Below are 12,678 nucleotides of genomic sequence, written 5' to 3' on the forward strand. Positions count from 1 at the left end.
CTAAATAGGAAAAGGATCTAAGGCTTGCAGTTAATTTTTATAGTCTAGGTCAACTGGCGAAAATTTTGAGATTGTAATAGACATGCAGAACTATAATGCGTTAAGTGCTCGCTGAAGTATTGATGAACTAAACCACTCAGTGCTTTTTAAATAATTGGCAAGAATTTAAAATGTATGCAATGTTTAATAGGGAGACAATTCAGTGCTGAAAGAGCTAATATGATCATATTTCTGGTTCTGGTAAGAACTCTAGCTGGAGTTTGTTTAACCATGAAGGGCAACCACCCAGTAGAGCATTAAAATAATCTAGCCTAGAGGTCATGAACACATATCTTCCAAACTTGAAGCCAGTCTTAGAGCCTAGAGAAATCCTTAATGTCTTCATGTGCAGCGCTCATGATGACCAGGAACATGTGGTGTCCAGACTTTGGTGAGGCATCCATGAAGTTTGGTGACTCTGGTGTAAGCTCAGTGTCAGCTGCCGAGATGGTACAAGGCTCTGGAAGGTCTGCTGTGATGACAGAAGTCACAGATCTGAAGATCAGTCACCAAACTCTGTATATTTATTGCCTCTTCGAGCTGGACAACTGTCTAATTTACAGTTATTAGCTCCAACCAACAAATGAATTCAAATAATATATATATATTTTTAAAGTATTCAAAAATATAATTCAAATGAATTAAAGTCAATTTCACAGTATTTTTTAAGTAAATTGTATAATACAGTTCTTACTCTACACATCTTATTCTAACCTGACACTAATGTTAAAATCATTGCTGCTGTTTCTGTGATTTGGCTCTATTTGTTAATTTTGTAATTAAAAAGTTTTTTTATTTGATACCACCCATATTCAAACAAAGTTGCTGCGCTCTTCAGTTGGAAAGATTTGCTTTTATTTCAGGTGCATAGAGCCAAAGAGGAGTAAACTTAGGCAGAACAGAAGAAATCGCTGACCTCACACTGATTCCAAATTACCCTTTTTCTAGAAAGACAAGCAATTAAAAGCCATCAGCTTAATCCAATTATCACAATCATCATTTAACACCAATCAATATCGATTATCACGTGTCACAGCAAAAGAGTCTGAAAGGCATTGAGCAACACACCCTAAATTCAAAAATCCAAAATGCCTCCGTTTGCTGCAATTTCTTGTCTCTATCTCCGCCTCTTCTATGAGGTAAAATCTTCTCGATGCCCAGAAACTTCATGCCAGACAAAGTATGTTTAGCAAGATTGAAGTGACGATAGATGGGAGATGTATCAATTGTTTGATATTATATGTTTTTTGTGTACACGGATGTACAAATGATTGACATTTAACAATTTTTTGTAACGCTTTAGATTACGGCCCGGAAAGTACTGCATAATTAAAGTGAATTTACAGCATAACTTTCTGTAATTATAGTGTAACTATAAAGTAAGTATATGAGAACAATATGTAATATTGGGGGAATAAAGGGGTAACTATTAGGAAAATTTACAAATTATTTATACTGCAAGTATTTTTTAATTAAGGGGTAATTATACAGTAAGATTTTTTAATTAAGGGGTAATTATACTGTAAGTATTTTTTAATTAAGGGGTAATTATACTGTAAGATTTTTTAATTAAGGGGTAATTATACTGCAAGTTTTTTTTTTTTAATTAAGGGGTAATTATACTGTAAGATTTTTTAATTAAGGGGTAATTATACTGTAAGTATTTTTTAATTAAGGGGTAATTATACTGTAAGTATTTTTAAATTAATGGGTAATTATACTGTAAGTATTTTTTTAATTAAGGGGTAATTATCCATGTAGTTACAGTAAGTATGAATGTGCGGGCTGTAAATTAAAGTGGCTCTTGTTCCCCTCTTGTTTCATGTAGTTACGGGGTAAGTATGGATGTGCGGGCTGTAAATTAAAGTGGCTCTTGTTCTCCTCTTGTTTCATGTAGTTACAGGGTAAGTATGGATGTGCGGGCTTTAATTTTAAGTGGCTCTTGTTCCCCTCTTGTTTCATGTAATTACAGGGTGAGTACAATAAAAACACAAATACAATCTGATATCACTCAGAAACCTTTATTTAAAAAATTAAAAAAAAAACTTAAAAAAAAAAACAGATTTAGAACACATTCATTGGCTTCACCCTCCTCATGTTCCTCTTCTTTTTCTTCCTTGCCACAGATGAATCTTAAGAAGGATCCCACGTCTCTAGCTAGTATTCTGTAACTGTTACTGAAAATACAGTGCGCCTAGAAATGTCCTCACCGTTTACTCGTCTTTTACCTTCATGCAATCCGAGATGTATAGCCTACGACTTTATTTCCTCAGATGAACACAGATAAATAAATAATCTCTGCTAATTAAAACTCATTTGGGTTTCTAAGAGTTAAGGCATCAAACAGCACATACAGCAATAACTACAGTAATCCATACTATCCCAATGGATAAGTGTTTGTAAGAAAAATAACAATATATCGCATCCGACCAGCAGTTATCTGCGTGTGAATGTGAGGGTTGATTTCACGCTTGACGTAACTTGAAGGGTCAAGCGTGACGTGCGCGCGGCGAAAAACTCCGGTCATGTGGATGTCTGATGCTGTCGTTTTTTTTTATGCTCACAACAGTATACAAACAATAACATAATATATGATAATAACAATTAGAAACAAACAAGAATAAAATACAAGATATGTTCGTTCTCATGTGTGTTTCAGATGAAACGTGCATGAGAACGTCATGAAAGCTTGAAGTCTCTCATGTATGCGCTTGGTAACAGGCAAGCTTTCATGACGTTATCATGCACGTTTCATCTGAAACACACGTGAGATCGGACATCTCTTGTATTTTATTCTTGTTTGTTTCTAATTGCTATCATCACATATTATGTTATTGTTTGTATACTGCTGAACTTGTGAGCATAAAAGAAACGACAGCATCAGACATCCACATGACCAGTTTGATGGTGCGCGCACGTCACGCTTGACCCTTCAAGTTACGTCAAGTGTAAAATCAACACTCGCATACACACGCAGATAACTGCTGGTTTGGATGCGATATATTGTTATTTTTCTTACAAACACTAATCGTTTAACTTCAGAAGACATTGATTCATCCATTGGGATCGTATGGATTACTGTACTTATTGCTGTATGTGCTGTTTGATGCCTTATCTGTGTTCATCTGAGGACATCAAGTCGTATACATCTGGGATTGCATGAGGGTAAAAGACGAGTAAACGGTGAGGATATTTCTGCGCGCACTGTATTTTCAGTGTAACAGTTACAGAATACTAGCTAGAGACATGTGTGATCCTTCTTAAGATTGATCTGTGGCAAGGAAGAAAAAGAAGAGGAACATGAGGAGGATAAAGCCAAGCAAGAAAAATGAATGTGTTCTAAATCTGTTTTTTTTTTTTTAGTTTTTTTTTTTCATTTTTTAAATAAAGGTTTCTGAGTGATATCAGATTGCATTTGTGTTTTTATTTTACTTACCCTGTAATTACATGAAACAAGAGGGGAACAAGAGCCACTTTAATTTACAGCCCGCACATTCATACTTACCCCGTAACTAAATGAAACAAGAGGGGAACAAGAGCCACTTTAATTTACAGCCCGCACTTCCATGCTTACCCTGTAACTACATGAAACAAGAGGAGAACAAGAGCCACTTTAATTTACAGCCTGCACATCCATACTTACCCCGTAACTACATGAAACAAGAGGAGAACAAGAGCCACTTTAATTTACAGCCCGCACATTCATACTTACCCTGTAACTACATGAAACAATAGGAGAACAAGAGCCACTTTAATTTACATTCATACTTACCCCGTAATTACACGGATAATTACCCATTAATTAAAAAATACTTACAATATAATTACCCCTTAATTAAAAAATACATACAGTATAATTACCCCTTAATTAAAGAATACTTACAGTATAATTACCCCTTAATTAAAAAAATACAGTATAAATAATTTGTAAATTTTCCTGATAGTTACCCCTTTATTCCCCCAATATTACATATTGTTCCCATATACTTACTTTATAGTTACACTATAATTACCGAAAGTTATGCTGTAAATTCACTTTAATTATACAGTACTTTCCGGGCCGTAATCTAAAGCGTTACCCAATTTTTTTACATGAAGTACACCTGTAGCATGGAAAATTACCCTGGGCATCAACTAGGGTGGTCGGAGAAGAGACATGAGTGTCTGCATGAACAAGCTTTTCCCTTAAGGCGGGCGTACACTGTGCGAATTCGGACACTCGGAAGGTCGTGAGATATTGCAGACGCTACGAGTCATTTAATTTGATCATCGCATCAAATCAGCTGATACACGGCACGACTGTTTGCCCCGCGAGCCGGCCGCGATCACACGAGTTTTCGAGTCACTGACACTGGAGCTTTCAATGTTGCTGCTATAGCTTTGGATACTAAAAATAAAGAAAAAATTTGTGCAAAAGATCTGTTGAAAAGCAGAGAACAGTAGAACATGTTTAAAAAGTTCGGGGAGTCGGCCCGATTTTTATCAGCAAATGGCAGTCCCCAATTGCCAAATCATGCACAAGCACGTCACATAGGCTCAATCTATGACTATTATAGGCTCAGTGGCTGCAAACATACTGCGTTCACACACACACACACACACACACACACACACAAATATATATATACATTGAAACACCGCTAGGGACATTTTTTAAACAAGTTTCAACAATGTCTACAGTGTTGGCATAAAATAATTCAGATTGAAAGATTCAGTTGACGGTTTGAGATGTTATCTAAACCAATCTGAGGTTTACCTGTGCTGACTTTCAATCGCAATCATCACAGGTTTCAGTTTGTCTGCCGCATCAGAAATGTTGACTCTGTCCTCTCCAGCAGCTGAATGTGTTCACGGATGCCATAGCAACTCTCAATGGCCACCAGGACTTATACGGTTTTATTAAAGCTATTTATTTGTTGTAAAGTATAATCATCTCAGAAAAAAAAAAAAAAAAACATCTTCTGTCAGGCGCAGTTGAAGTAAAAAGTGCCTGGGACAAATGCTATCAAGATTAGAGGGTGTAGCCGGGCTATGTCTGTGTGTGTCATTATGCCAACATTATCTTCATAACTTCTTACGAAATAAATTGTTTAACCCTCAGAAAAATGTACTTTCCTCTCTTGTCAACATTAGCCTGCTGTGAGCGTGGCACCGCGCACTCTTCAGTAGTGAAGGCACATCATGTCATAAGGATGCACACTCAAAAGTAATCAGGACAGGTCGTTTACATGTTTAAATTTTTAGTTTGATCGGTTCATGAAAAGGATTATCCCACGTCTCTCTAACCGATTACAATTTCATTCGGATTGGGCATTTTTATTACGATTGAGGTGTTTATATGGAGCATTTTCACTCGGATTGGACTTTTAGACAGATTACGGTGCTCCATGTAGACTGTAAAAAAAATGATGCTACATGGCACTTTAAAAACCGGATAGTTTATTTATGGTTTGATTACGGATATTTCACGTCATGTTTGAATGCATATTCGAATATCGAATAAAAAGTGAAACCGCTAATGCACAAAAATGACCTTAAAACAACCCTTAACGTTTGTTTTCAAAACTGTGCTACTCACCAAGTTGTTAGTGGTGTTCGTTGATGATTAAAAACAAATATATCGGCACAATGTTTGTTTTCAATCTGTGTTATTTACTATAGTGGAACAATTTTTTCAGATACCTCACAACCGTGTATAAACTTCTGCTCGATATTTGAGTCTGAAGCGCAGGAATATCAATGAGCAATGAGTCCTCCAACAGAAATCAATTTGATTTTAAAAAATGCCAAATAAAACACGACAGAAACTGTTTTTCGCTACGCTACTTGCTTTGAAACATCAACGTATATCACTAACCACTCGGTGAGTTGCACAATTTTGAAAAAGAATGTTAAGGGTTGTTTTAAGGACATGTTTGTGCGTGCCGTAGCCAGCCACTCTGAAGCGGTCAAAGGTTGATTCTAAAAGTCAAAAAGTTGAGATGGGCCCTATCGTTAAAATGTATGTGTCCACCACTCTATTTCATCCATGACAAACCAGAAAAGAGTCTCAAAATGCTAAATACTGGAATTATCCTAATCATTTTCCTTTCACAAACTCACTTAACCTTAAATTTAATTGTGACATCCATCATTATCCAATTACTTCCCGTCTCCGTCTGAGAAAGGTGAGGACTTCCCAAAAGTCAGTGTGTTTATACCCTCCCCCTTATTTAAGTGAACCTCCACAACAGCAAGTGACTTGTTTGTGAGTGACAATTGGAAGTAAAGTTGTAGCAGGTAGGGGCGGTTTGGGATTGCACTATTGTATGGTGCATGTCACTAAGTGAGTGAGAGAAGAAAGTTTTAATGGCCTTATCTTAACCTAATTTTAAATCTAATGGGAACACACATGAAACCCCATCCACTCCAACTCTGATAATCTCCATAGTGAACACATAAATTAACATACCAGGTATTGCTTTACCAGGTTCTCTGGATCTTCATTAAAGGGGGGGTGAAACACTCAGTTTCAGTCAGTGTCATGTCAATCTTGAGTACCTATAGAGTAGCATTGCATCCTGCATATCTCCGAAAAGTCTTTATTTTTTTTATAATTATATAAGAAAGATGCGCTGTTCCGAGTCTTTCCGAAAAAAGCCGAGCGGGTGGGGGCGTGTCGTGTGAGCGGAGCTAAATAATGACGTGTGCGTGTGCGCGCTGCTGCTATTGTGTTGAGTCGAGTGCGTCGTAAAGCTGTGTCATCCCTAACAGCGGGAAAAAAACTTTATTCAAAATAAAAATATGGCTTTTAATCAGATACAGCCATACATCTATGATCCGGAATCAGACCCAGAGGCTGCAGTTGAACAGGAGCAGCAGCAAAAACGACTAGAGCAGGACGTCTCTATGTGGTACAAGTTATACACTAACTATATAATATGCTTAGCGACTTGTGTTATTTACATATTTATACTTGAATTATATCGTCGTATTTTTGTCTTTGAAGGTGTACATTTGGGAAGTGCAGTTGTGCACGTGTGTTTGTGTGTTTACGCGTGGTTTAGACAATTGTAACGTTAGTAAACGGACTGGTTTTGCACGGCAGGCTAAGTTAGTGTTTACATAGAAAGACACGGAATAGTAGCGCATTTGAATGAAGAAGCGTGCTTATTTAGTTCAACATATTTCCCCCCTCTTTGTGTATTGTTGTTTGGAGTGCTTTTACAATACACAAACATAAAGTTACACATATAGTGGCCAGCTAAACAAATGTACACGCACTACACATCGCATGCTCCATTGATCAATTAACTATACGTGATCATGTTTGGGCTACTTGATGAGCATAGGCAAAAACACAGACATTTGAAGCAGTCTTACTCACAGCCTGCGGTTCTAACGTTGGGACCTTTATCGTTGGGACTGCTCCATCCTTCAGCATTAGGCGATCGGAAAATCCTGTGTCGAGCTGGGCCTTGTTTATGAAACAGTCGGCACCGAAATGCAGCGAACAGATATAAACATTCGCGCAACTCAGTTGCTGATCCGGAAAAGCAAATTCCATCCACTGTTGCCTTAACGCGGGGTTTTTGGGGAATCTGTGCAGGACTGTCTTGGTCTGGCAACCAAAAACGCAGTTTTTTTGGTGACATTGTAATTGTGCACATCACCTGTGCAGCAGCCTACGAGCCAGCGCTTTGATGGGGGTAGCCTGTTACTTTCGCTCTCTCCCTCTCTCTCTCTTCCGGTAGAATTGTCCGTAAGGCCCATACAAGGAAATTCCGCCCCCATTAACGTCAAAGGGGACGCATGATCGCAAAAAACTTGCCGAAACTTATGACTAACCGGAAGTAGTATTTTTGACAAAGAAATACTCCCATCAAACGTCCACCTTAACTTTTGAAACTTTGTCCATGTTTAGTATGGGAATCCAAGTCTTTAACAGTGTAAAAAGATCAGTATGCATGAAACAGCATTTCACCCCCCCTTTAAGGTACACGCAGAGACCTTTGAGGATGCATTCTCTTCTGACATCAATACTGTCAGTCTTAATATAAAGATCAGAGAAAGAAAAAAAAAAAACACTCTAAACACCATTTCAACAAACCAGCAGTGTAGGTTTACACGCTTAAGAACTTTAAACTGAATTCACAGGAAGTCACAACATAAAAGTGTTTGCTAGTATTGTATACAGCTTGGATGCATGTTAATCCCTTTAGGATAGTTTGTTTAAAGACAAATCTGTTATTTTACTATCGTTTTCCATTAATCATGTCAAGCTTCAAATTAATGTATCTAAACCTAGGTAACCTACCTGAAGATATCACCCAAGACATAATTTTTCCTGAAATGTGTGAAAAACAGACCATTCCATTTTATATCCTTCAAGTTTTATGATAATCACAGTGGCCAATGTGGTAAGAATACCTGGCATCTCCATTTAAGATGGGATGATAAAAGGGACAGCTTTTGAGTGCTTTATGTCAGACATGCATAATAGCACACAGTGCCAATGCTTTTTTCTGTGCTGCAAAACTGCTTTCCAACAGATTCCAGAGTTTTATGATTTCAGAGCAGATTTTTCAGGATTAAAGATGCCCCTTACTCTTAAACAATGAGCCCAAATGGGGGAACAGATGTGGTGCTCAGTCAGTATCTACAATGACCAAGTTTTAAGTGATTTTTGTCACTTTTACAATGGTAACATACCTGGGTTATGGGTGCCATGATGGTCTGGATTTTTTTCCCTTGAACTCCACTCTTCTTGGCATATGCCTTCATCAGGTTTGCAGAGTAAACATCAAGCTTGGAGAAGAACTTTGACTGCAAATGGATCGTTGTGATTCTCTTGAATTCTGCGCTCACCTACAAAAAACATAACAAAAAAGCTAGACAAAACTTTTTGGCACACATTTGAAATAGCAGTTATATCTGTTCAAGCAATGTAAATAAATAATACATGTATTTATCTAAATATTATTTTACTTTGTCAGAAGGCCAGCAAAGGCTGCTATTGCTGGCCTTCAGTAAAATCAGCTATCATGGGGGCCTCCACAACTATCTCTTGCCTTCTGAGTGCAAAGGTCTTGTCCATCATTGCCGCCAACTTGAGCTCATTGTTTCTCTTTTTTACTTCTAAGAGAAGGGCCACTCTTATCTCTTCTAGTGTCTCTGTTGTTTCACCGGCTGGATAGGTGGGGCAGTAATTCACCTCAGCATTTTTCGGCTTCTTTACACCATATGCAGGACTGCATTTGCTCTCAGGTTTGTGTGTTAACGCATTCACAGTCACTTCAGGGCATCCAAGCCATCTGAGTTTTGTTCGGTAGTTAGCAAGTTTATACTTCAGGCTTGTCTTCCATCCACCATACCCAGTCACTGAACCTTGCTCTTTTAAACATGGATGTGTAGTTACCCGAGTTTCTGCTACCTCATCAGACTCCCTGTCAGAGAGAGGTACACTTTGTACTGGACGATTGTATCAGCTAAGCCATCAAGAATAGCAGATTTAAGTTTAGTATCAGGATTCAACAAAGCTCCAGTTTCTTTAAGGGCATTTTCACACCTGTGAAACACCTATATATATATATATATATATATATATATATATATATATATATATATATATATATATATATATAAAAAGCTCGAAAATAAATAGTCGAGCAGAGCACACTGTTCACGCAAGCTGACTGAGCGGTTCTGTTTAAAATGCTGCGCGATCCATCAATGCATGTGCTGTGAGTTTAATCTGTGTTTTTTCACTAATCCTACACCAGAACTTCCTGTAAATGGTCTGAAAGTCCAAACTATACATAAAATGCTTTCACACAAGAAACCAACCGAACCTTTGTTCAGTTTGGTCCGGATCGAGACTACCTCTTTTCGTCTGACCAAATTTTGTATGTTTGGTCCGGACTGTGGTCCGAGGGAGGTTTCACATCTGTAATTTTGTTCGTACTAAACTGAAAAGTCTGAAAATCCGGACCAAACAAACTATGTGTGAAAGCACCCTAAAAGCAGCATTGGCCCTGTCCAGCTGAAGCTGAATATCATACGCAAACTGGGCCATGGGGAAGACAATGGGCCAAGCAGTGGATCTAGAGGAGGTGGACTAAGGAGAAGACAATAGCTGTGTCCCAGAGTGAAGTGCGCGCACTTCGAAGGCCGCATTTGAAGTGTGATTACGTCATACCTGCACTACAAAGGCTGTCCCAAAGTAAAGGCTGCACCCTCTGAAGGCCGCATTTGAAGTGTGATTACGTCATAGCGGCACTACGAAGGCTGTCCCAAAGTGAAGGCTGCACCTCTGAAGGCCACATTTGAAGTGCGATTACATCACAGCGGCACTACGAAGTCTGTCCCAAAGTGAAAGCTGCACCTCTGTAGGCCACATTTGAAGTGCGATTGCGTCACAGTGATGCGACGGAGGCTGCCGCAATTCATGAGCGACTAAATGCGCCCTTCAGTTCTCAGGCAAAGGAAGGGTACAGCAGATGGGACCTTCCCACAACTTCACAGCCTTCCCTATCCCAGATTTCATAGCACACTGGTGACTACAGGATTTGACTGGTTCCGCATTCCCGCGGCACTCGATCAGATTTCCCATAAAGACGGTAGCGGTCAGTGTAGCCTGGATACTATTGAACACAACAGTGCATGCACTTGAAGTAAACAGAATGTTTAGTGCATTCGCACAGTTCCCAGTTCCCTGCCCTGAGCAACCAAGATAAACGTTAATTTCCCAATTTTTAGTTGCATAAATGCTATTTATTTCTCAACCATTCTCTCAAGAAGCGGAATCAGTCCATTATCTCCCTTTTCGCTGTTTCTTTCTATTTTTTCATACACTTTCTTTAGCTATAGCCTTCAAAATATAATCTGTGCGGGCTGTATTTTCGTGCCGCTCCGGCTATTGCGCACCGCACCATTCCGCTCACATGTAAAATTCACTCGTGCTCACCAGCTATAAATTATTTTATTGCCGACCCGACTGATCCAGCTAAATGTAGATTTTGTTTCCAGAATCTCTCTTTTAAATTTGAATGAATGTTGCTCACTGACGACGGTCACCGACACAGAAGAATTAATGTGTAAATGTGTAAATTAAAATAAATTATTAGCCTACTTAAAGTAGGCTTTTTACAACTAGCCTATTTATAGACCAATAATATAACTTAAGTTTAACATCAGAAACAACAGAAATTTAAATTATCAGCTAAACTAGAAGAAAACACTTTTCTACACTTTCATTGCGCTGAGCGGGAGAAGGTGGAGCTGGACCGGGATGGGGAATAATGCACAATAGAGACTCTGGTAAGGCCTGAGCGGGACATCATCTTCTGGGGATGATAAGGGCATATATCCACTGTCCGCAGGTTTGCGGGGCTGAATCGGTCAACAGGCATGTCATAAAAAGTAGATGCATCTGAGATGATGCGTTGAATAAAAATAAGTAGGCCTAGGCCTACTTAAAAAAAAAGACTTGGACGTAATACATAAATGTTTAAAATATATTGTAACAGTTAGATTTAACATAAGAAATAAACTGTTAACTAATAGTTGCAATTTGACAATATTTAACCGGCTACAGATTTGCATGCTTATGGTCCAGTCTCCCATCGTCGCAGGCTTTGAAGGATGTCAAAATCCAATAAAGCTCTAAAAAAACCAGAACAATATATATATATATATATATATATATAATTCTCAAAAAAATTGCATATTGTGATAAAGTTCATTATTTTCCATAATGTAATGATACAAATTAAACGTTCATATATTTTAGATTCATTGCACACCAACTGAAATATTTCAGGTCTTTTATTGTTTTAATACTGATGATTTTGGCATACAACTCATGAAAACCCCAAAATCTCAAAAAAATTGCATATTTCATCCAACCAATAAAAGAAAAGTGTTTTTAATACAAAAAAAAGGTCAACCTTCAAATAATTATGTTCAGTTATGCACTCAATACTTGGTCAGGAATCCTTTTGCAGAAATGACTTCTTCAATACGGCGTGGCATGGAGGCAATCAGCCTGTGGCACTGCTGAGGTGTTATGGAGGAGCAGGATGCTTCGATAGTGGCCTTAAGCTCATCCAGAGTGTTGGGTCTTGCGTCTCTCAACTTTCTCTTCACAATATCCCACAGATTATCTATGGGGTTCAGGTCAGGAGAGTTGGCAGGCCAATTGACCACAGTAATACCATGGTCAGTAAACCATTTACCAGTGGTTTTGGCACTGTGAGCAGGTGCCAGGTTGTGCTCCATATATATCTCCATATAGCTTTTCAGCAGACGGAAGCATGAAGTGCTTCAAAATCTCCTGATAGCTAGCGGCATTGACCCTGCCCTTGATAAAACACAGTGAACCAACACCAGCAGCTCAGCTAACATGACACCCCAGACCATCACTGACAGTGGGTACTTGACACTAGACTTCAGGCATTTTGGCATTTGCTTCTCCCCAGTCTTCCTCCAGACTCTGGCACCTTGATTTCCGAATGACATGCAAAATTTGCTTTCATCCAAAAAAAGTACTTTGGACCACTGAGCAACAGTCCAGTGCTGCTTCTCTGTAGCCTAAAAGTGACTTGACCTGGGGAATGCCGCACCTGTAGCCCATTTCCTGCACACGCATGTGCACGGTGG

The 12,678-nt window shown here is 38.7% G+C and overlaps 1 protein-coding gene across 1 annotated transcript in view; it reads left to right on the top strand.

The window, feature by feature from the left end:
- Positions 1-12,678, top strand: part of LOC137073264 (radixin-like) — a 666,127-nt gene that overhangs the window by 326,862 nt on the left and 326,587 nt on the right. The gene's annotated exons all lie outside the window — the stretch shown is intronic.

This window comes from Pseudorasbora parva, chromosome 4 (genome assembly GCF_024679245.1).
Source record: "Pseudorasbora parva isolate DD20220531a chromosome 4, ASM2467924v1, whole genome shotgun sequence".
NCBI classification, from domain to species: Eukaryota; Metazoa; Chordata; class Actinopteri; order Cypriniformes; family Gobionidae; genus Pseudorasbora; species Pseudorasbora parva.